Consider the following 23,561-nt stretch of genomic DNA (forward strand, 5'->3'; position numbering starts at 1 on the left):
TCTCCAGAGATGGTTAATCGGGATAAAGTCGTGGCACTGGTTGGACCCGTCAAAGACATTCACAGAGTGGTCCCAAAGCCACTCCTTTGTTATCTTGGCTGTGAGGTTATGGTTGTTGTTTTATTAGACAATGAATCAAGTAAGTGTCTTTATACATACTTGCCATGTATATTCATCTTTATTTATAGTATCATATCACCCTATTAGAGCACTTCGCTCTCACACTGCAGGCATCCTTAGAATAGAATAGAATAGAATAGAATAGAATAGAATAGAATAGAATAGAATAGAATAGAATAGAATAGAATAATCCTTTAATTGTTCCACAAGGGGAAATTTGGTTGTATCAGCAGCAAAAAACACATATACAAACAGAACAGGACACAGAACAGAAACACAATTTTTACATGTTTACATCATGGACAATAGTTACCAAGGCAGAGTACTGTATAGTTATTAAAATTAGAGTACAGATAAGTGGCAAACCCAGGTTGTAGTGTGTGAGGGAGCTTGTTGTTCCTAGAGTATTTAAAAGTAGAGGGGGAGGGAGAGCCTTCAGTTTTCTTCAGTCTGTGCCTCAGCAGGCCTGCTAGTTCAGACTTATTCCCGTGAAGAAAGCAAGACAGAGCAGCATCGATCGGTTTTACTTGCTAGCAAGGGGAGTCCGGTCGGAACCTCAGAACAGCACTCTGACCTCGACCTCAGAAGACTCCCAAGACCAGATAATGAGCCCAATACTAAACTGTTCCATAAACACTGCATCTCTTATTTTTTTCTATTGTCACTTGTCTGTCTGTGTTGAATCCTTTACAAGCACTCTTAAAAAGAAACAAGCATTAGCAGTAGCATCCTAGGTCAGGCCTAGGTCACCAGATTCCAGAGGTGCTGTAAAAGAAGTAACACTCTGCTGTAAAAAGAAGTAACACAGATTTCAAACACAGTATGTCTCACACTGTATTCACATTTTCCCACTGTAATATTCACCATTTTCCCAATAACACAGTGAAATAGCCTAACATACCCAGTTGTGCCAAAAAGTGCCAGAAAATTATTTTCTACGGGGCTCATTATAACCCCATGGTTGTGCATTTGGGATATAACAAAACTCTGAAGCGCATAACAGCACGATTTTATTGGCTGGGCATCCAGGTAGATAGTCGCTGATGATGTGGATCCTGGCCAGAGTATCAGCTGGGGAACCAGCCAGCCATTTAGAAAGTGCCATTGCACCTGTTACCATTATTGGTGATCTTGTTTAAGCACACTGGCATGGACTGCATCGGGCCATTTCACCGGAGTGCACAGGTATATCACTTTATATTAGTTCTAATGGATTATCCAAAGTGATATCCCAAAGCAGTGCCGCTGCACACTATTTCATCAATTAGTGTGGCACAGGCCCTGTTTCGGGTCATCTTCCGAGTCGCCATCCCAAAAGAGACGCTGACTGACCAGGGCACATTGTTCACATCTTGCACACTAAAAGAACTGTATGAATTAATGGGCATTAAATCTGATCAGACTAGTGTCCATCACCCTCAGACTGATTGTTTTCTGGAATCGCCTTGAAGCAGACAAAAAGCCTTTTTCCATGGCCCCACCGAACTCCTCCCACACCAAAGTTTTGTTTGAGCCACTGTCCGAGTTGCATTCCGCTTGGCCTCCCATGTACCTCTAACTCTAACTCCAAAATCCTATAGGCTAACCGTGAGCATTGATGTCACTTAGCAGGACAACAGAGTCTCCAGGTGGAGCACCCAATGAGGGTTTCTACAGACAAAAACATAGATGTGCCATGGGCTCCCCAATGTGAAAGTGGAAACTAAAGCTCTTGGCTCTTTCAAAGAGAGAACCTATTCACTGGTACAGATATGTTAATGACACCTGGGTCAACTCAAAACCAAAGAAGTATAAGCCTTCACTGTTCACATCAACTCAGTGGATAGAAACAAAGTTCACCAGCGACGATACAAAGGATAATAGTTTGCCGTTTCTGGACTGTGCTGTGCACATTGAGGAAAATGGAAACCTCAACACGAGGACCGGTGCTGCGGCCGCAGTGATGCGGATGCTGCACCGGTCCGTCGTGGTGAAGAGCGAGCTGAGTGTAAAAGCGAAGCTCTCAATTTACCGGTCGATCTACGTCCCTACCCTCATCTATGGCCACGAGCTGTGGGTAGTGGCCGAAAGAACGAGATCGCGGATACAAGCGGCGGAAATAAGCTTCCTCCAAAGGGTGGCTGGCCTCTCCCTTAGAGATAGGGTGAGAAGTTCAGCCATCCGGGAGGGGCTCAGAGTAGAGCCGCTGCTCCTCCACATCGGAAGAAGCCAGCTGTGGTGGTCCAGGCATCTGACAAGGATGCCCCCTGGGCGCCTCCTGGGCGCCTCCTTAGGCTGCTGCCCCCGCGACCCGTCCCGGATAAAGCGGAAGAAGATGGATGGATGGATGGATGAATGGAAACCTCAACAACAAAGGCAGCATGGTGGCACAGTGGTTAGCACTGAGACAACAACTGGTTTATCCCAAAACTCCAAAAAACAAACTAAACAACATAGTAGAAGAGCCAACTCAACAGGACAAGGCTCAGCTGTACAAGGTCACTCTTTTGAGGACGCCATTGTTCTCATTTTAGATAGCATGAAAGAAGAGTGAAAGAAGCCATTAATGTCTACTGTGAACGACCATTCTTGAATTGAGGGGGCGGTTTACGACACCAACTGTCTGCCACCTAGTTTTGAGATCCTTTCCCAGGCACCTTAATGCCCGCTCACATCTTGTGTCAGTTGATCTCAATAGATCACATGATAGAGAGAGGCAAGTCTCAGAATGGCTTCACCGGAAAACTTTGCTGATAATGACAACAACCTTTTTCACACCTTGGCTCAGGTAATAAGGCACATGATCAATAGAGTGTCAAGGAACGTCTTAAGGGACAAATCCCATTGCTGCTCCCACTAAATACCTTGGAATCTGCAGTATTTGGTTGTAGAACAGAAGAAGCTTCTCGGATGAGAGGTGAAACGTCTTCAAGAAACTTGAAGTCCAGTTGCCTTTCTTTCCAAGCTCCTAGGATTATTGGGGTTTTGGTTTTTCTTTACCTCTAAATTTTGTTTTTCAGTTGACTTTTAGCTAATACAAAATCAAAAACTGTCTGGCTTTTTGTCATGGTCCTGGGTCAGTGACCGAGCGCTTTGAGTTTATTATTATCATTTTCTAGTTTATTCTGATTTTGTATTAGTTCTTTGGGTTTGGTCAGCGTGTTTATTATCCCTACCTGTGTCTTCCCTCTGTGCTCCGTTCGGGTCTCCGCGTTTGTGTTGTAAAATAGTCTGTGTGTTTCCTGTTTTACTTTGTAGGTCTGTGTCTCGTTATGTCCATGAGTCCCAGCTGTGTGCCCACCTGTTCTTCGTTTCCTCATGTGCCTGCCAGTGTATTTTAGTCCCTGTCAGTTAGTTCTTGTTGTCGCGTCGTTAACGTCGGTTCCCCTCTCGTGCTGTGTTTTCTCTCGTGAGTTATATTCTTGGATTTCCCAGTTTAGTTTGTTATTGTTTTGTATTCCTTCCAAGCCTGCATTAAATCAGAGTTTTTGAGTTCACGTTTTTCCTCTGAGTCCTGCATTTTGGGTCCAATTCCTGCTGGCCACACTGCACATCATGACACTTTTTTTTCAGGGAAAAGATCTCATTAACTCCTGAAACAATGTCAAGGGCTAACAATATAAACTGAATGTAAAACACACATTGATTTTATGTGTGATTTTCAGCACCAGGAGTGCTGGTTGAGAATGTAGGAAAGACAAGAATCAAAGATGGCGGGTATAATTAACAATGAGTAGAAAGAAAAAGTATAGAGAAGAAAAGAAAAAGGAGAGTAAACAACCAGAGCAGGGAGAAGTAAGAGCATGATAAAGAAGAACAAACTGAGCAGGAAGGAGATAACAAGAGGGACAAGGGTGAACGTGTGATTGTAAAAGGGGAAGACAGGCTTTCTAGTTTTCCTCCATGTCAGTCAAAGAAGCACACACACACACACACACAGACCGAGTGACAGAGAGAGAAGCTTAGTATTTGACATGATCACCCTAAATGGGTGACAATGTCTTACTTAACAGTATATCTCTATCTCTGCTTTCCTTTCCCTTCACTCGGCATCTACAAACACGTAATCATGCTGCCTGCTCTATCATTCCTCTCATCATCACTTTCTCTCTTCTTCCTCAGACTTTGTCTATCTAGGCCACTTCCTCATGCCCTCTCCCACCCTCTCAAACTGTTTTTACACCTTGTATTTGGTTTAGATCAGGGTTGCCTTACGCTCACACCATAAATGAACAGCTCTGGAGATCATTTGGAACCATGCCATGACCACCTCCTCCAAAAGGTCTTTGTGCAGATGTGAAAACAATAATCGCACTTGGATGGTGACCAAAGCAAACGCACCAACGGGTAAAACAAAATTTAATTTAACAAGATTTAAACAGACCAAACATGGCAGGTGTGAAAATACCCTCGAACTGAATCTGAACAAGGCTGAAACTCCATGATAATATACCCCCACCAACCTCTCAAAAAGTACCAATTTCTTTTAATGTAAAGACTCAAAGAAGTAAAATGTTCAATTTGAATGACTCATCTGCTTTGAAAACACCTAAACACATATGGCTTTTAAAAAATAAAGACCAATTCCAAAAATGTATTATTCGTGGATTAAACTACTGTACTTGGGATCTTATTGTTTCATCCTACATAGTGGTTCTGACACTCAGTAGTCCTCTGCTTCCTCCTTCCAGTTACCATACAGTCCGAGGGTGCTGGACTTGAGGTGGAACCATTCATGCATGATAAGGAGTTTTCTTGTCTTCATGTTGTGGGTTCCATCCTGTCACGGCCGAGGCTGACTTGAAAGAAAAAGGACTCAAATGCACGACACAGAGAACGTTTAAGTGACAACGTTTATGTTTCACAACAAGTGTAAGCGAACAAAACTAGAAAACTGATTTGTGTCTTTAACTTGTGATAGGAACGAATGCCGAAACTAAGGGGCGCTTATGTGACCTGAGCTATGTAAACAATCAGTAATTTTTCAACTGTGGAAACTGCAGTTCTGTGGTTTGGGCCAAAGGGAGAGTCAGACTGGATGGCTGGGTCCTGGGAAAGGGTCAGAGTCACTGAAACAAGAGTACATATGTTCAGGTATGGTTCTGTAGGAATAGTGGCAGCTATTTGTTCTGAATAGTCCTTTCCACTGCTTACTTGCCGTGGGTGGATCAGTAGCGTGGAGGGGAGAGTGGTCCGGGTGAGTGGTAAGTAATCCAAAATTCCGGACGTTGAGGCAGGGAGGCAGGCAGGCCCGTGGAGTGAGTAAAACTGTGAGACTGTCGGGAGGTCCAGCGTCCGGATGGGGGTGCTATGGCAGAGAACAAGGTGAGACAAGGTAGTTTGCTAAGACGTGTACAAAACACAGAGGTGGCCTACACTAACTGTGGTTAGCTGAGAATCTGAAGAAGAGAGGTTGAGCGCGCTGGCCTTATAAATCCACAGCTTAATTACCCACAGGTGTGAGCAATGAGCAGGCTCGGAGGAAAAACACTAGTACTTATCCAGATCATGACAGTACCCCCCCACCCCCCACCCCTCATGGGACGCCTCCTGGTGGCCAACCAGAATCCGCCCCGCGGCGAGACCTGAAAAAGCCAGAGATCATCACAGGGTCAAGTATTAACAATCGAGGTACTCAAGAATGTTCCTCAGGCCTGTAACCCTCCCAGTCCTCCAAAAACTGCTGCCCTTTACCCCGCTGCACATCCAGGATACGCCAGATGGTGAAGGCTGGGTGTCCGTCGATGAGCCAGGTGGGAGGTGGGGGGTCAGGAGGTGGGCACAGGAGGCTAGACAGTACCGGTTTCACGTGGGAGACGTGAAAAACAGAATGAATCTGTAAGGCTGGAGGTAAACGAAGCTTGACAGCTGTGGGGCTGTCCAATGTATAGGGGCCGATGAATCGAGGCGACAGTTTCCAGGAGGACGATCTGAGAGGGATGTCCTTAGCGGCAAGACACACCTTCTGTCCTGGTGAGTATGTTGGTGCTGGTGACCGTCGTCAGTTGGCATAGCAACGTTGGTGGGCTTGCAGCTGGCCGGAAGTATGGGGGGAGATTTTGATTTTTCCGTTTCAGAGTCAAACTGCCAAGACAGGGCATCCGGTTTTACATTTCTGGAGCCTGGGTGATAGGAAATAGAAAAGTTAAAAAGGGGGGAAAAAACAGTGACTATCGAGCTTGGCGTGCATTCAGTCTCTTAGCACTGCGTAAGTATGTTAAGTTCTTATGGTACGTCCACACTAGGAACGGTTTCTCAGCGCCCTCCAAATGATGTCACCACTCCTCCAATACCAACTTAATGGCAAGCAGTTCCTGGTCCCCTACATCATAATTCATTTCTGCCATCAAAAACCAATGCGAGAAAAAGGCGCATGGCTGCAACTTAGAAGAGGGACCAGTATGCTGTGAGAGTACTTCCCCCACCCCCACAACAGAAGCATCCACCTCGACAATAAAAGTCTGGGTCAGGCAGAATGAGGATGGGCGCTGTTGCAAATAGATGTTTCAGTCTAGTGAACTAGTGAATCTGCTTTGGTGGACCAGATGAATGGAAGTTTAGTGGAAGTGAGGCGTGTAAGTGGAGCTGCTACCTGACTGTAGTTTCTTATGAATTGGCGGTCAAAATTGGCAAATCCCAAAAACCTCTCGAGTAGTTTCCGAGTGGAGGGTACAGGCCAGTCTGTGACCACTTTCACCTTAGCCGTTAGTTTGTTCTCCATGAGGCGTTGAAGGACAGCTCGGACATGTGAACGATGTTCTTCCAGAGTCTTAGACAAAATGACAATGTCATCTAGATAGACAAATACAAACCAGTTGAGGAAATCCTGCAGTGCGTTCATCAGACCAAAAGGCATGACAGGTTACTCGAAATGGCCAAGGGGGGGGGGGGGGGGGTGTTAAAAGCTGTCTTCCACTTTCTGATTAGAGTTTGAGCCACCCACCCGTATCCCCGATTCTACCGGCGGCGAAGCTTTTTCTCTTCTTAGGTAGATCACGCTAGGACTTGTAGTTCTTCCCTCTCTCTCCCTGTCTTGCAACCTGCTGTCAATGCGAAGGGACGCCAGTTCTTCAAACAATTTGGGCTCATTACGGGAGGCAACTGATATTTCATATCATCATTTAATGCTTGGAAAAATATACCACACAGTGCCTGGTCTGGCCAGCCAGTCTCGGCAGCAGAAGTACGACAATCAATCAGAAAAGCCGATGCAGGCAGAGACGCCGCGGCCGCAGATGGAGGCAATGGAGATTGTGTCTGGAAGCTTGGCCTGCGGTGTCTGGGGCAGAACTAGAGACAGCGGGAAAATTAGCTTGGACTCAAATGCAGGATGCAGAGCAGCACAGAGAACGTTTAAGTGACAACATTTATTTTTCACAACAAGTGTAAGCGAACAAAACTAGAAAACTGAGTCGTGTTGCCTTCTGGTAGTGCAATCCCCTCAGTTCTGATTACCTACACCTTCTTTGTTACTATTCAACTACATTTCTCCACTCTGAATAATGTTCTAGTGATGTGGATCAGTGAATCAATGTCTTGTTGACTCTTTACATACAACTTGATGACCATGTAGAGGAGGTGCCTAACATTTGCTCTTTTCCATAGCTGGTACCCAGTCTTGTTAATGACCAGGTTGAGGGGGTTCAGGCCTATGCTGAACAGCAGTGGGGACAGAGCATCTTCATGGCAAATAATGCACTTGACGGTGACTTGTGCAATTGGCTTGAAGTTGGCCTTTAGTGTTGTCTTCCCCTTTCCCACTGAATTCCTGATGAAGGCTTTTAGGGCTCTGTTGATCTTGAACAGTTTTAGGCATTCCAGAATCCATGTGAGTCATAGGCTTTCTTTAGTCAATTAGGCAGTGCATGGGTTGGTCTGGTCTTATAGCTTCAAGCAACTGCTCTATATACCAGTAACTGGTGATTTGCCCCTCTGGTGATTGTCCTATTCCTTTCTGGCCCCACCTGTTCACCCCAGCCACTATGATGCCTGGCAGGTGCTTCCATGTGCTGAGGTAGGCTATTAGTCAGTAGTGGCATGGGTCCGGTCCTTCTTGAGGATCCATAGAGGATCAGGACTGTCCAGCCTGAGCATTGTTGGTATGTTTTGCATCCTTCTCACAAATGCTCTCCCAGTACTGTGCCGTCTTCAGCCTTCATGAGGCTGTTCTCATATTGTTCCCTTGCCATTGAGAGCACAACCTTGACTGGTTCAGGGTAGAACATCTGGTTTATCCTCTTGGCTTCTATTGCTCTGATTTAGCTCTTCAAATAGTTAGCCAAGGCTGTTTGCTTGGCAGTTTCCAGGGCCTCAGGTATTGGCAGCTTGTTGTACTTTTCAGGCATATCTTTCATCATCGTACCTTCCTGCAGTTAGTTGGCTCTCTGCTGTGTTGACCTTGGTCTCTAGTATCCTTCTCTATGGAAGCTACTGCTCCATGTGGCTGTTCATCTAATACCCAAACACCTCAATGATCACTGTTGCAGAACAAGTGAAGCAATATTGAAATGTATTAGCTTTATTTTGCAGAGCATTTTTTTTCTTTTCTTTGCTAAATGAACTTTGTTTGTTTGTTTGTTTATTGTGATCATGTAAACAATACACAAATTGTTGCAGGTATGATATTTGAGTTTTTTCAATGAGGAGCACACTTATTAACCAACTGAAAAAAACATTTATCAACATTGTAGCCATGTGATAGATGTGGTCACTGCTGAGCTTAAGCACTGCCAGACTTTGTCATGATTACTTCTTTACACATGACTTCACATCCTAACACTCCCATTGCACACACATGCACCACACTATCCTGCCTGCTGGCTACCTCTCTCCTTTCTACTGCTCTCTCCTTTCTTCCTGTCCCTTTTCATTTTTAGCTCTCCTCTCCTCTTCAGTCTAATTTATTTCCCTCTTCTTTTTTGTGCTCCTTTTCTGTCACCATGACTTCTTTTACAAACCCTGATAAGCTGCGCGTGCGCACACACACTGTTCCTTTTGAATACACACATTGTTTACTGTGTGCTTGTGTGTGCACATGCTATCCTGTCAGACTGGCCTAGTCTTTATTTGATGTATTTGTGCCCACCCACTGGCCATGCACAGTCCCCCTCTCTATTTGTGTCTCTCTCTCCCCATCTCTGTGTGTGCGCGTGTGTGTGTATCACACTTGACTGTAAAAATGAAAAGGCTAAGCTTCAAGAAAGAAATGATAAGAGCAAGGCTGAAAAAAGACAAGGAGTAGAGAAAGAAGACGGGGAGGGAGGAAATGGGGATAGAGAGAAATGCATACTAGAATGGAAGGAAAAGATAATGCAGTGTGTTTCTGTTTAAGGTAATGTCTGCTACTAACAGCTTATTATCATGCAGACTGGTGTAGTTGTTTCTCTCCCTCACACACACACAAACACACACACACACACTGAGGCTCACAGAGCATGCAACATGAGGAGTGGATTCTAAATGCAAATATGCAAAATTTTAATCACACTTTCCTTCTTCCCTCTTTCTTATCTGCTTACACACACAAACAGAAAGGACCACCAGCATCTTCTGAGGTTTGCCATAGCAACAAGCAGCAGCAGGACTCTGTTACTTCGGCATCATTTTCTTGATGGGAAACTGACATAAAACTTAGACAGCCAGTAGAATCCCAGGTTCATCCTGTGTCAACCTTCTGCTCACGTGCCTTTAAACATGACACAGTGAGCTTGTCAGCATGGATTGTTCTTTACCACCTTATGTATATCAGGCCAGATTATTAGATAGATGCATGTGAATGGATTAATGCTGCCTGGTCTTATGATGCTGGATAGTTTTCCAAATGAGGCAGCAGAGTATTGAAGGCAGGTAAAGTGTGACAGAAATACTTTAGCATAGGTACATGTTCTATTCTCCTGGCAGTTAGAACAAGCAGTGCTCCAACTGTTTGGCATTTACCTACCTTGCTTTGCTTTTCTGTGTGGTATTTTGATGCCAAGTGCAAAGCAGAGCACAGAGTGGGCAGTGCACAGGTGGAAGGAATTAAACAAACAGCTGGGAGGTTCATTCAAATGTACCTAGCTGACACCAGGTAGGGACACACCCTAGTCTGATTGACTATTAGAGATTTCATATTGTATTCCTGTGAAATTGTCAACAACTAACCTGAAGCTAGAGCCAGTCACCCTGCATAATCCATACTGTGTATTCAAACATCAGTTCTGCTGCTGGTGAGAGAAAGAGAGCAAAAGAAAAGGAGGGTGAGCTTATTTCTCATTTCCAGCATAGAGAAAAGCAGCAGTTAAGCCTCATTTGCTTGCAAGGATGAATGATTTAGCCTACGATAACTAATGACCACAAGCTGACAAATTTCAGCGAAACAGATAAAACAGTATTAAGTCATAACATTTTCCTGGATTACAGTTCTACTAAGACATTCAGGCAGAGTAGGTCAGAAGGTCGGATGGTTGGTGGTTCAATCCCTGGCAAGATACTAAACCCCAACCCTAGTCACATTCCAGTGGGTGTATTGGAGTATGAAAGTTAGAAAGAAAGCACTTTACTAAAACATAGAATAACATTCTCCCATGAATAGGTGAATTTTCTGTGATTCCCTGTGTCTTTGGAGCTAAAAGAGGGCACGCAAACACATAAGACATCAGTGGACAGACGAGGATGTCCTCTATTGAGCACATCATGCCTTAGTAGGGTAGCTCAAATAAGTCAAAAGACAGAGACCAAAGACAAATGTCACTTACGGAGGACATAAACGAATAGGCTGGGTCTCATGGATATGAGTGTATGATATATGACATATTCCACCACAAAACTAGAAGGCTAATTTTCCTTCTTTAAAAAAAAAAAATCTATCTAAATTTTAAGACATAACACAGGTTATTCAACCTATTCTTTTTGTGCCTCTTTTACTTTTAGGAACTCCAATCAACAAATTTAGGAAAACTCCACACACCTGAACCAATGACAGTTGCATAGATGGTAAAATCTTTGTGGAGAAAAATAATAACCTCCACACACTGTCTAACTTACCATTATTTGTATTTAATTACAACATTTTGGTCTATGCAGCCTTCATCAGGCAGAGCGAGACATTTCTGCAAACATTTGCAAGTACTTTCTAATATTCATTTAAACTCCGAAACTTCGGGTTGGTATCTGGCCATGCAGATTGTAACAGACAAGGATTGAACCACCAGTAGTACTCCAGTGCACCGCTCAATAGTGGCTGCCATGGGTAGTCCTTAGAGTCTCTTTGGGGCTCATCGGATATTTTTTTTTTCTTTAACTTAAAAATCATATAATTCAAGTCACAGTCGTTGTTTCTAGATGTGCAGGTCTTTGCTTTGGTGTTAGGCCAAAAAAACAGTAATTGTCAAGGAAAACATAATTTACTTTAATTGTGATTACATAAATGTTTTATGGATTACAATTTGGTATCCATATGTATTTCACACAGATGGGTTTTGCGAGGCCCAGAGCTGTTTGATCATTAAAAATGTGAAACATTTTGAGTTTAACAATCTTACATGACCTCCAAAAGTTGAATTTGTTCATCTGGACGTAGCGATGTCATATTTTAAATCTTACATGACCTTTAATTCCTTAATCCTGTTGAATATTGCAAATATATTTACATGATATACACTGTGCACATGGTAAAAGGTTTTAAATATATGGTACTGAATATATTAGTTTTACATTATATTAAAGCACAACATTTAATATTTTAATAAAGAAACCTCTATATACATTGATAAATTTACTAGAACAATAATAATATAATATTATAAATAATATAAATTTGTACCATCCAACCGTCATTTTCCACTTGTTCAATTCAGGGGACTTGAGCCAGCGACTATAGGGTGAGAGGTGGGGTACACCCTGGACAGGTTGCCAGCCTGTCGCAGAGCTAAATCATGCAAGCTCCACATCAACTCAGGACCATCTTCCTGTGAGGCAACAAGCGGAACCACCATACCGTCGTACCACCCGTAAATTTGTCAGATGTCATATTTTAAACAACATTAATATGATAAAATGGAAAATATATTAAAATTACACAAATATATTTAAATAATGATAAATCATGAGGTGTTAATACTCAACAGGCTGCTTTGTGAGGGAACGACTAGGTAAATAGCAGATAGCTGTATCTCACAGTAGTTTCAGCCAGGATGAAGAAGGTTGGGAGGAGATTAAAATGAGTATGCAATAATGCGTATGTGTGCATGCATTAATATTTTTGTGAGCGTATGTGTTTTGCATATCTTTGATGTTGCCGTCTCAACTGACCCCAATACTCTACTGAGCCCCGAGGTGCAGTCTCATATGCACACAATCCCACAGTCACACCGTTCACAGATGGAAGTAAATAATTGTAATTTGGCATCTTATTAATGTATTTTACTATTTTTATGCTTTTTTTAAAAAAAAAAATACATTTGAAACTTTATGAATAACAACAATAATTATATTTTAACATTAAAAATATCATGTTGACTAAAGAGCTTGCACACTGGTGGTGCTACTGGTGGATTAACCATTAAAAAGAAAAAAATGATTTTGGTAATTAGCAGTGTTGTTAATTTAGGTCAGCTGCAACATACACCTTACACTGGGTGGTGGTCTAATACATTTGAGTTATCTCAGTCATTTCATGTCAAATCAGCCAATATTTAGGTCATTTCCTGGTCAACCATATGCACACATGAATGTTATTGCAGTGCAATTTTTACATTAATTACATTGCTCAAGATATTCAGACTGTGTTCCATATTACAATACAAATTAAGATTTTGTTAAATGTGTAATTTGTTCAATTCTTGAGAATTCATGTTCAGGTTAAGCTTCATCTTGCCTTCAAATGTTTGTTGAAATGTTTCCATTCTTATGAAGTATTTCTTCTTGTAAAAGTACCTTATATAATAGTTTTCAGTCACACAGAATACAGACATGGAGGCTAATGGCATGATGAAGCCAGATAATGCCCAGTTGGATATCAGTGTTCAAGCTGTGGTGGTCCTCACTGGTTTGGCTAGCACTGCAGAGGCATATGGTCTGCTGTCTGGCCCTAAGTTTTCCACCAGAGCTCAAATACATGTTTGAAGTCCTGCAAAAGATATTTTGGAATCTTGGTGAACACAAGTCATCATCCAAGGCACATACTCTCAAAAACAAGCTTCTGCTATAAGTTGAACAAGACTGACGGGCACCAGCACCGGTCCAAATAGATGTAACTAATTCAGATGGCTTGGAAAAATATGTTTAGTCTTGTAAAGAGTGTCGTACAAAAGTCTTGAACCACCCATTTCTTTGTTTTTACGAGGGACATAGAAAATAGGTGCAATGATTTATTAAAGTGTAAAGTGTGTATGCATACATGGAAATGCAGTATTTCCCAAAAGCAGAGTTTGTACATTCCTAATAATATTGAAAGACAGTATTTGTTATGGCACTTGTATGCTTCAACACAGCCTGAACTTTCTGAGGTGGCGTTCTGTAATTTCTTTAAGTATCTTCAGGAATTATTGTCCAGGCTTCCTGAAGGACATCCTATGCTCTTCTCTGGATATTTCTGCCTTTTATTTGTTCTCTGTCAAGATGATCCCACACTGCTTAATACTGAGTTCCAGGCTCTGGAGAGATCAATCTATTAGGAGCTGTTGTGTATGTGTGGCGTTCTTGGGTTTTTTCCTTTTTTGGCACAGGTAGGCGGGGCGGTGCTTTGCAGGATCCCCGGCACACCTGCGGCGCATCAGACATCATCAGAGGGAGCATTTTTAAAGAGCTGTGCGACGGACGTCTGGTGTCAAAGTATTGTCGCTTCCACAAGTGCCTGCCCCGCTATCCGCTCGCCTGCCTGTTGTTGTGTTCTCTGATCTAAAACAGAGATATACCTCGCCTCTGCCTGTGGTTCCAGAAGGTCACTGCCCGTGTCTGTATTTACAGTGTGTCAAGTAAGCTCTCTAACTCTCCCTGTTTGCATACGCTTTGCTCTCGGCTTTCAGTGTCACCCCCTTAACTCTGTTTTGTCTTTCTTCCTTAGATCGCCCCAGTACGCCACCAATCGTCCCGTACGCCCCGGGCTCTGTGTTTTGTTTTCTCCTTGTCCTCGCAGGTTTAGCCAGTCCCTGTAAATAGCCCCAACCCTTGTAAATACTTCTATCTTGGTAAATAAGTCCACCCGTTAGTCACCTAACACAATCCATGACTGATAATGTTCCATCATGTGTTTTTCTATCCTAGTACGATCACTATAATGCTGAAAAATGAAGCAGTTGCTAATTCAATGCTTTAAAGATGGTGCAGCATGGTGGATCAAAATCTGATTGTTTATTTCTGTGTTAATATTTCCCTAATTTTTAAAAAGATCCCCAACACCACTGGCTAAAATGCAGCTCAATTCAATTCAATTCAATTTTATTTATATAGCGCCAAATCACAACAACAGTCGCTTCAAGGCGCTTTATATTGTACAGTATATCCTATAATAATAGATACAGAGAAAAACCCAACAATCATATGACCCCCTATGAGCAAGCACTTTGGCGACAGTGGGAAGGAAAATACTAAAAATACTAATGCAAATGTATGCTATGGTTTCTAACAATATGTATAATGTATAAGGAAACATGTAAAATGTAAATAGAACTGTTCCAAGGACAGAACTCCATATTAGCTTGAGTGTGTTAATAAGCCACCAGTTCATTTATAGTACTTTCTATTCTAATTTCTATGCTTTATATAACATGTCTCCTTCATCCACCCACATAGCCATTCATACAAGACCCTTTTTAAAGTCTAAGTGCTTTTTCTCTAACATTCACGCTGTGATGTAATCAACTTAGGGTGCAGCATCTTACCCAAAATTACTTTGGTATGCAGACAGGAGCAGCCAGGGATTGAACCAACAGCCTTTCAATTAGTAGAGGCTTTTTAAGTAAAAGTGTTTTAATTCCTCCCACCTTTCAGGCCTGTGGTACATGGGATATTAATAAAGACAGACTGCATATATTTAAGACTGAAACATTAATTAATGGAAGGACTACTAGGGGGCGATCGTGGCTCAAGAGTTGGCAGTTCGTCTTGTAATCGGAAGGTTGCCGGTTCGAGCCCCGGCTCTGACAGTCTCGGTCGTTGTGTTCTTGGGCAAGACACTTCACCCGTTACCTACTGGTGGTGGTCAGAGGGCCCGGTGGCGCCAGTGTCCGGCAGGCTCGCCTCTGTCAGTGCACCACAGGGCGGCTGTGGCTACAATGTAGCTTACCATCACCAGTGCGTGAATGACTGAATGTAGTGTAAATCGCTTTGGGGTCCATATACAAATGCAGGCCATTTAGATTAAAGGCATAACAAGAATTTGGTTGCATTGGCTGATGTCCTGGAGTAAGCATGGCATAGTTGACGATGATGATGATGATGGAGGTGCATGACCTGCCAATAGGGCGATCGTGGCTCAAGAGTTGGGAGTTCGCCTTGTAATCGGAAGGTTACCGGTTCGAGCCCCGGCTCGGACAGTCTCGGTCGTTGTGTCCTTGGGCAAGACACTTCACCCGTTGCCTACTGGTGATGGTCAGAGGGCCCGGTGGCACCAGTGTCCGGCAGCCTCGCCTCTGTCAGTGCGCCCCAGGGTGGCTGAGGCTACAACGTAGCTTACCATCACCAGTGTGTGAATGGGTGAATGACTGGATATGTAAAAGCGCTTTGGGGTCCTTAGGGACCAGAAAAGCGCTATATAAATACAGGCCAATAGGGGCAGATGCTTAAGCCAAGTTAGGCCATCAACAATGTCAAAGACTGATTTGAAGCATAAAGCGTAATGTGACTGCACATTTGTAGAGATGCTAGTTTATCTCTTCCTGGTATTTTTCCGTTTTTTTTGTCAGTGAAATGCAATTCATTTTCACAAGGGGCCACATGACACACTGTGAATGTTGTGGGGACTTTGTGGTGTCCACACCTGCCTGCTTGAACATCTACAACAGACTGTAATGCTGGGCCCTAGGAAGCACAGCCTGTGAGGCTGGAGGAGTTATCATCACTGACTGTAATGACATGCTTATCAAGCAGAATGTTGAAAGAGAACTGGGACGTTTATATTGCTGTGGATAAAAATGTAAAGTTTATGTAGTTGAAGCTAATGTGGATCTAAATGAGCTGAGAGAGAATTTTTCATTTTATAGCTAAAGCTGTAAAGAAGCTGGAGTTTGTAGCTGCTGTTGTTCCTCATAAATCTGTGGAGCTCTTTTTCTGCTAGTGTGAATAAAATGTAAAAACGGGTGGACTTGTTGGTGAATTCAAGTATGTGGTCACCATCAATTTCACTCAGTCCCTCATTGCTGATGCATGTGCTCATAGATTTGTCATTCTCATCTCTCACTGATTAAAACTGGAACTATATTTCTGAGAAATTACAGGAATTGTACTGTTATCCAAACATTTTGTCAAATAGTTTCAGTCAAAGAAAAATGAAAACGGTCTCACGATTAGCTGCTGTTGGTTTTCTCGATCTTAAAGTTGCCTTCAGTAGCCAGATCTGTCCAAATCTGAATGCTGATGCTATACGAGTGTTTTTGTTTTTTTAACCCTATCAGGTAAGAGCAAGGAGGCTGAGATCAAACGGATTAATAAAGAGCTGGCCAACATCCGCTCCAAGTTCAAAGGGGACAAAGCTTTGGATGGCTACAGCAAGAAGCCTTCAGTCATCACCTGTGTGTGGATGACTGAATGTATTGTAAAGCGCTTTGGGGTCCTTCTGGACTAAGTAAGCGCTATACAAATACAGGCCTATTTTGAGCAGTCTTGTAGAAATGGTGTCTAAATCCAAAATACTTGGTTTGGGTAAAGTTTACTCTTTCGCTTCATTTTCTGAGTTATTAAAAGTAATAACAAATGTAATTAAATATAATAAATAATAATAAATAGAATAAAGGAAAATTCAGCTCAACAGAGCTTTGTCACACCAAAGAAAGTTGGGGTTTTTCTTCTTTTCTTCTAATCTAGTCCAGTCATTTTCTGCCTTCTTTGAGCCAGCTTCTACTTTGCTTGCTTTAAATTTTTATTTATATAACACCAAATAACATCAACAGCTGCCTCAAGGATAACAGAAATTTGTCTCAAGCTAATCTCTGTGTGTTTCTGTCATTCGTGCAACAGGCCTCACCCAACTGACTTAGAACTGCATTCAACCCTCCATCTTCATCTTCACCACCGCCAGCGTCTTGAATCCAGGGATCCTGTCTTAAATCCAATCACTTCATAACAGACTTTAAGAAAACAGACCATAAAGTCTGTTTTCAACAGCACAAAAACTTGCCTCCTATTAACCTCAGAAAGCCTTTCAAGAAGACGAGAGTAAAGATACATTTTTTTTATCCCTTGGTTTAGATTGCATATATAACTTTTTTTATTTGATTTTCACTTTACTGAAGATTATTTGCATATTTTTGCATTTAAGAAAATACTTTCTTTAAAAAATTAGATTTCCACATGGGATGTACGCACAATCAAAGGATCTAGTCGGGGTGTTTTTTGGAGAGATGCCCTCAGTTAAACTTTAAAACCCTTTAAAGCCGGTCGGAGCGGGCACGCTCTGTTTTGCGTAACTATTTTTTAAATCCTTGTAGAACCGGAACCACGTAAGCTAGCGCAATAATTTTTTTTGCATATGAAACCGGCAGAGTTGTACTTACATCTTATGCCATCAGCTTGTCCTAGGTCAGGGGTCTGCAACCTTTTACACCCAAAGAGCCACTTGGACCCGGTTTCCACGCAAAAAGAAAACACTGGGAGCCGCAAATACTTTTTGACATCTAAAATGAAGATAACACTGTATATATATTGTTTTTTACCTTTGTGTGAACGAGGTAAGGTGTGCTGCTTATGAAATCCATGAAGTGCTACAGAGAAAATTACATTTTATTTATGTAATCAACACATTTTGAACTCTTAAAGAAATATAACAAAAGCAAAGACACCCAGCTGAACTAAAATGATCCATGTAGCAAACAAAAACTGTTGTGAGCCGCCTCCCTTATATCGCCTTTGGGCTTTTGGAGCCTTGACCTGACTTTTAAAAAATAATTGGTAAAAAAAGCACTATGCTGCTGAAAAATTGAAAATAGATATTTGCAAAATTCTGCCTACATATGTATTTTACCTGGTTAATGGTGCGGCGGGAGCGTGGTCTGCAGCGCCGCTGCAGGGAAGGCGGACGCACCTGAGCGGCACCCGCAATCACGCCTCGCCGCCTTAAAGTCTGCGCTATCTGTGCTGTTGTGTTGGTGGTGTGTGTCGGGCTGTGAGCTGCGAAGCTACAGCCGGCTGTATGCGTACAGCAACCGCGTGTGAAAAGCGCGTTCATGCAAACATCGTCGGGTCTGCCGTGGTATGTTTACAATGGGACTTCTGCTCCTGAACCTCTGCGCACAGCGTCTGCTAATCGGTGCTGTGCGAAGTCAGTTTACGCAGGACTGTAAGCTGTCATCTGTCGTCTGTGAGGCGTGAGCAGTGTTTGTCTTTAACATAGTTCACGGTGCAGCTGCTGACATAATGTGGATCCGAAGATCCATAATTGGCCTACCCGGGGTTGAAAGTCTCGATAAATGTACGGTGTTTCGGCGGGAATACCGGCTTCCGCGAGTGTGACGCTTATATTATATAAATAAAAATAAATAAAAGAATATAATTTTATATTTATATTTCAATATCACAATAATCTTCCAATTTAGAACTACAAGTTTAAAAGAACTAACATAAATAAAATACACTTCAGCGAAATACTTCTAATTTATTTTCCCAAACCAGGCGGAGCCGCACTATAAGGACTAAAGAGCCACATGCGGCTCCGGAGCCGCGGGTTGCCGACCCCTGTCCTAGGTCATGGTTTCCTTCCACATATAGCTTTGCAAAGATTGCATAAAAACCACTTACAGCAACAAAAACATAATATTCCAGAAACACGGTTTGCCGATCCGATCAGCTGTTCATAACACTTCCTAGGTTGGAACAGACGTCAGCGCATGTCCGCCATAACCTGCCCAAAACCGGAAGTGACATCATTTTCGCGGAAAATGTAGTTTTTTAATCTATAGGCCTTATAAGCATATACTGGTGTTTTTAAAGGTCATGTTTGACTTCATGCTTTTTTGAATAGTTTCTGGGATGCTTAGAACTCAAATTGCACTGCTTTAAATAGTTTATTTTGATGCACATGCTGTTTTCTTTGCAAATTTGCATTATAATATTCATTTTCGTTTTTTCCTGCAGTATATAAAAATTGGTGTATCTCAAAAATAAAACTATGAAGACACTCAAAAATAATTTTCCTGTTGTTGTCAACTATTTTTTGCAACTTTTTTGTATTTACAGTTTTGAGGGATAAACCTCTTAAATTTCTCTAAGTAGAAATAAATGTAAAAAACAAAACAAAAACAATTTTCAATTTTTTTGTAGTTTATTGCACTTTTTTGCAATTTATGTAGTTACTATGGACTTAATGCATACATATTATTAAAATTTGGGCTATAACAGTTGTATTGATGTATAGCAACTTGAAATGCTCCCAAAAATGGCTCCACAGCATGTAAAAATATAAAGTAAACTCTGGTGGACTTGGTTCTATGGTAGGTCTTAAAGGGTTAAATCATTCCCATTTTAAAAATGGAAACCAATGAGCAGCTCATTCTGAAAGATGCATGTTTTTTTTTCTTCTGAATATTTATGCTCATTACTAAGACAAAAGTATTTCTTATCTGATTAAATGATGGAATAATCGATAGATTGCTCGATTACTAAAATAATCGGTAGCTGCAGCCCTAACAAAACAGTCACCCTGACTAAAAGAGTTCTGTCACTCCTTTAAAATGGACTTTGGTAACCATTTCTGACAATTTCCTTTCCTACTGTGGAATATTGGCTCCAGTGTGGTCAGCAGAGTCTATCCAGACTGTTTTTTCTTGTTTGGGACTTGTTTCATCTCTCTGCTCCATGATACAGACCACGACCATGGCCCAGTTGTAGCATGGTGTGGACAGTCCTTTCTTTACATTAATGTGTTTAAAACAAAGGGAATGGTTGTTGATTTTCATAAACATTGATTTTCATCGCTGCCCCCTGTTTGTATTCATGGTCAAGAAATTGAAGTGATAGAGAAATACAAATATCTGGGCACCATTGCTGATGAAAAGTTGAAATTTAAATTGAATACAGACACCATATGTGCAAAGACTCACCAGCGTGTGTATTTGTATCAGAAACTGAGTGATATTAATGTGAATAACATTTTATGAAAATGTTTTATTCTTGTTTTATTGAGTCTGTTTTAACTTTTTCTTTAATCTGCTGGTTTGGGTCTCTTAGCTTGAAAAATAAGAAGAGGCTGGAGCACATTGTTAAATGGTGTAGCAGGTATAAAACTAAATGATCTTGCCCTCCTGTATGGAGGCCTGGATTATGGAGATATTCCATATATGAATGCTTCTGCTCAATGTCTTCGAACGGTTGACTGTGTATCATGCTTCTCTGAGGTTCATCACTAACCGTAAATTTCAGACTCACCACTGTGAGTTATACTCTCAGGTAGGATGGCCTGCTTTGGCCAGTCGAAGGAACTCTCATTTACAGTTTTATATATAAGGCAATACTGGGATTGCTGCCTTCCTATATATGTTCCCTGCTTGCAATGAAACATGTTGGTCATTATGATCTTCGTCCGCAAGGTTACTTGTTGTTTTCTGTTCCATTTGCCTGAACTGAACTTGTCAAAATTGTAATCTGGACCAGGAATAGATTGAACATTTCCAGATAAAAGAAGAAAAAGAACAATGGAGCATTTTTTTCAAAGATTTTTGTGATAGTACAGGAATATAAACCAGTCATATGGAATAATCAGTCAATTAAATCAGATCTCCACTGATAATCAAGTTTGAAGAGCTTTTCTAGACTGTTTTTACATCTCACGTGGACAGAGAGCTGTCAATAAAATCAATAAAAGAAAAAGCTACATGATAGACATGTGAAAGGAAGAAAACAATGGTGAAATCCACACTAGTGCAGTTAGAAAGCTAATTCAGGCCAGCTTTTTGGTCCTTTCCAGTCACATGATGATGATGATGATGAAGATGATGATGATGCAGTGTGACATCACACATTAACCAGGAAATCAGTTCAGATGAAGAATGCTGTGAATAAATTTACCAAAATCAGACCAGCCTGGGTCCAATATAGGATAGTCACATTTTCGGGGGCTTAATATATTCAGCCAGCCGGATAAACGCTCTCTCTCCGAACAACACCGGGTTTTACACAGAATGTTTCCCCCCATGGTTTGCTGGACATCACTCACACAGCCATGCACATCGTGCAGCTAAACAAATCACTGCTGGACCAATTGGGGAGTGGAACACAGAAAACTACAGAAACCCTGGAAATTGTGTTACTGTTGGGCAAATATATGGATCTGCCTCTAATCTGTGGAAAATTCTGTTAGGTCAAAAAAGTAAGAGGCAAATGATTAGGCCTAATACAAATGTATACATAAATGTTCATACATTTGTCACAGAGGGAATTTAAAAAAAATATGTACAGAAGTGCCTCATTTTCTGCATAAGTGGGACAGAATAACTGAGAATATCTTAACATCTTTCTTGGATTATACTGCCAATCTATAAGATGAACTGGATCGATGTGCCACTGGAACTGGACTAAGCCTGAGATAGCAACTCAGACTGTTTCTGAATTATGTAATGCAATAAAGACAGACATGAATAACTTTCAATATTATAAATATGGGTCTGTTACAAGGTGAGGCGTGTGTGTTCCATGTGTCACACACATACACAGCTATACACCCATAACATTATAGTGTTGAGCATGAAGAGCAGGGTAACTCCATCAAGCTACCTACACTGAGGTTAAAATTCTCAGACATTCACACAAACCCACAGACACTTGGCTGCTACACCTGCTTTTCAAATAATGTGGAGTCAATAAAAAAAAAGAGGGCAGTGTAAATATGCAGGAAAGAGATTTAAACATCATGGGTGGCAATGGCATCTGTCCTAAAACATTGTGTTAGCTGCTGCACATGCATTTCACAGCCTCACCTGCAACATCTGTTGAGACTCTTCTACAGACTTCAGAAACACACACAACCATGTGCATCTCCACAAATAGAAGCATAAATGCAAACCAAGACAGGGAAAATGGTAGCAGAGTGTGGGATTTGCACTGTAAAAATGTACCTGAAAGACCTAAAATATCAGCATAGCTCATTGTACTGAACAAAGGGGACAGACAAGGCAGAAGGAAAGTATGTCTGTATGTATGTGGGAGAAAGAGTGGGGGAAAGAGAGAGTGGGAGGAATGTCATGCAGAGAGACTGCACCGAGACCCTAAGCGACATAGAAAGCCACACCAGATCGACTTGAACCAAGAAATTGCATTGTTTTCAAACAGTTATGCACACATATAGCAATACTATAAATGCTATTTATAGTCTAGGAGAGGGCACACCTCCCAAAATCCATATACTATTCCATTTAAAAATGTAGGCAAATATGAAACCCGCACTAAATCAGTTAATGTGAGATTGCATGATGTCAATGAACAGTCGTCAGCACAGAAACATGGGAGATTTACAACCCCCCAAATCCCAGACAAAATCTGTTTATTCTGACCGCCATAATGCATGTCGATTCACAATTAGGTCAGCATTCAGCCCCTTGTTTTATTTAACATCACATGTCATATCCCCTGTGCGTAAAATGATAGCCTTTTGATCTGTTTAGGGTGCGTAATAAGACGGCTTCGCCGGATCTGGTTACCTCTTATCTGACCAGCGGTGTGGAGCGGATCCCTGTCGCAGCACTGACAATTTCAAATCCTCTTCGTCGCTCTTTAAATCCACAGACAGGTGTAGATTCGCTCCTGTGTTACCTCTGCCTCGCTTTGTCTCCCGATGAAGGCGATGTGCAGCACGCAGCCAGCTATGCACAGTGAGGGGAACGAACCGGCAGAGGCTCGGCTGCTACGGCGTCATAGAAGAGGAGCGAGTCAGTGAAGAGGTCTCACTCCGCTAGCGAAGAGTGGCGTCGTTTTCACGCTTTCCAGTCACATAAAAACAGCGGTGCTATGCGATGCGACTCACCTCAACATACTACCTAAACATACGTTTTAATTTCCCTTTTGTCAGAATGAATAAAATACATCGCGTGACTTCACAAAAATCTTTGCTTTGTAAACAAGGTTTGGTTAGGTTTCATTGGTGCACTGTTGGTAGCTTTAAATCAAGGTCACAATTTAGATTTTAAAGCAATTAAAAGCTGGCTCATGGCACAAGCAGCAATTCATTTTACTTGAGTCTCTCTGGTCCTAATTATGTCCCTCCATTTAATTTCACCTCCCCTGTCTCTTCCTCACTCTTTGCTTTTTATTTGAAAATCTGAAATGACATAAATGTAACA

General features: G+C 41.8%; 1 protein-coding gene and 1 long non-coding RNA gene across 7 annotated transcripts in view; one reads left to right on the plus strand and one right to left on the minus strand.

Moving 5' to 3' along the window:
• Positions 1-23,168, minus strand: part of LOC100701331 (junction plakoglobin) — a 115,247-nt gene extending 92,079 nt beyond the window's left edge. For 3 of the 6 annotated variants that reach the window (XM_025906553.1, XM_025906557.1, XM_025906554.1), the window contains exon 1: positions 22,923-23,167. The gene's annotated coding sequence lies outside the window, so the exon portion shown is untranslated. Of the gene's footprint in view, positions 1-3,275; positions 3,587-10,242; positions 10,305-22,922 lie in introns of those variants that run through there. The other 3 variants (XM_025906556.1, XM_025906555.1, XM_025906558.1) reach the window with 3 other exon arrangements.
• LOC106097087 (uncharacterized) lies at positions 13,486-17,445 on the plus strand. Its single transcript, XR_001223420.3, has 3 exons — positions 13,486-14,054; positions 14,144-14,267; positions 17,254-17,445. It is a non-coding gene; the product is annotated as an uncharacterized LOC106097087 (long non-coding RNA).
• Positions 23,169-23,561: the final 393 nt, after the last annotated feature.

Source organism: Oreochromis niloticus, linkage group LG4 (assembly GCF_001858045.2).
Source record: "Oreochromis niloticus isolate F11D_XX linkage group LG4, O_niloticus_UMD_NMBU, whole genome shotgun sequence".
NCBI classification, from domain to species: Eukaryota; Metazoa; Chordata; class Actinopteri; order Cichliformes; family Cichlidae; genus Oreochromis; species Oreochromis niloticus.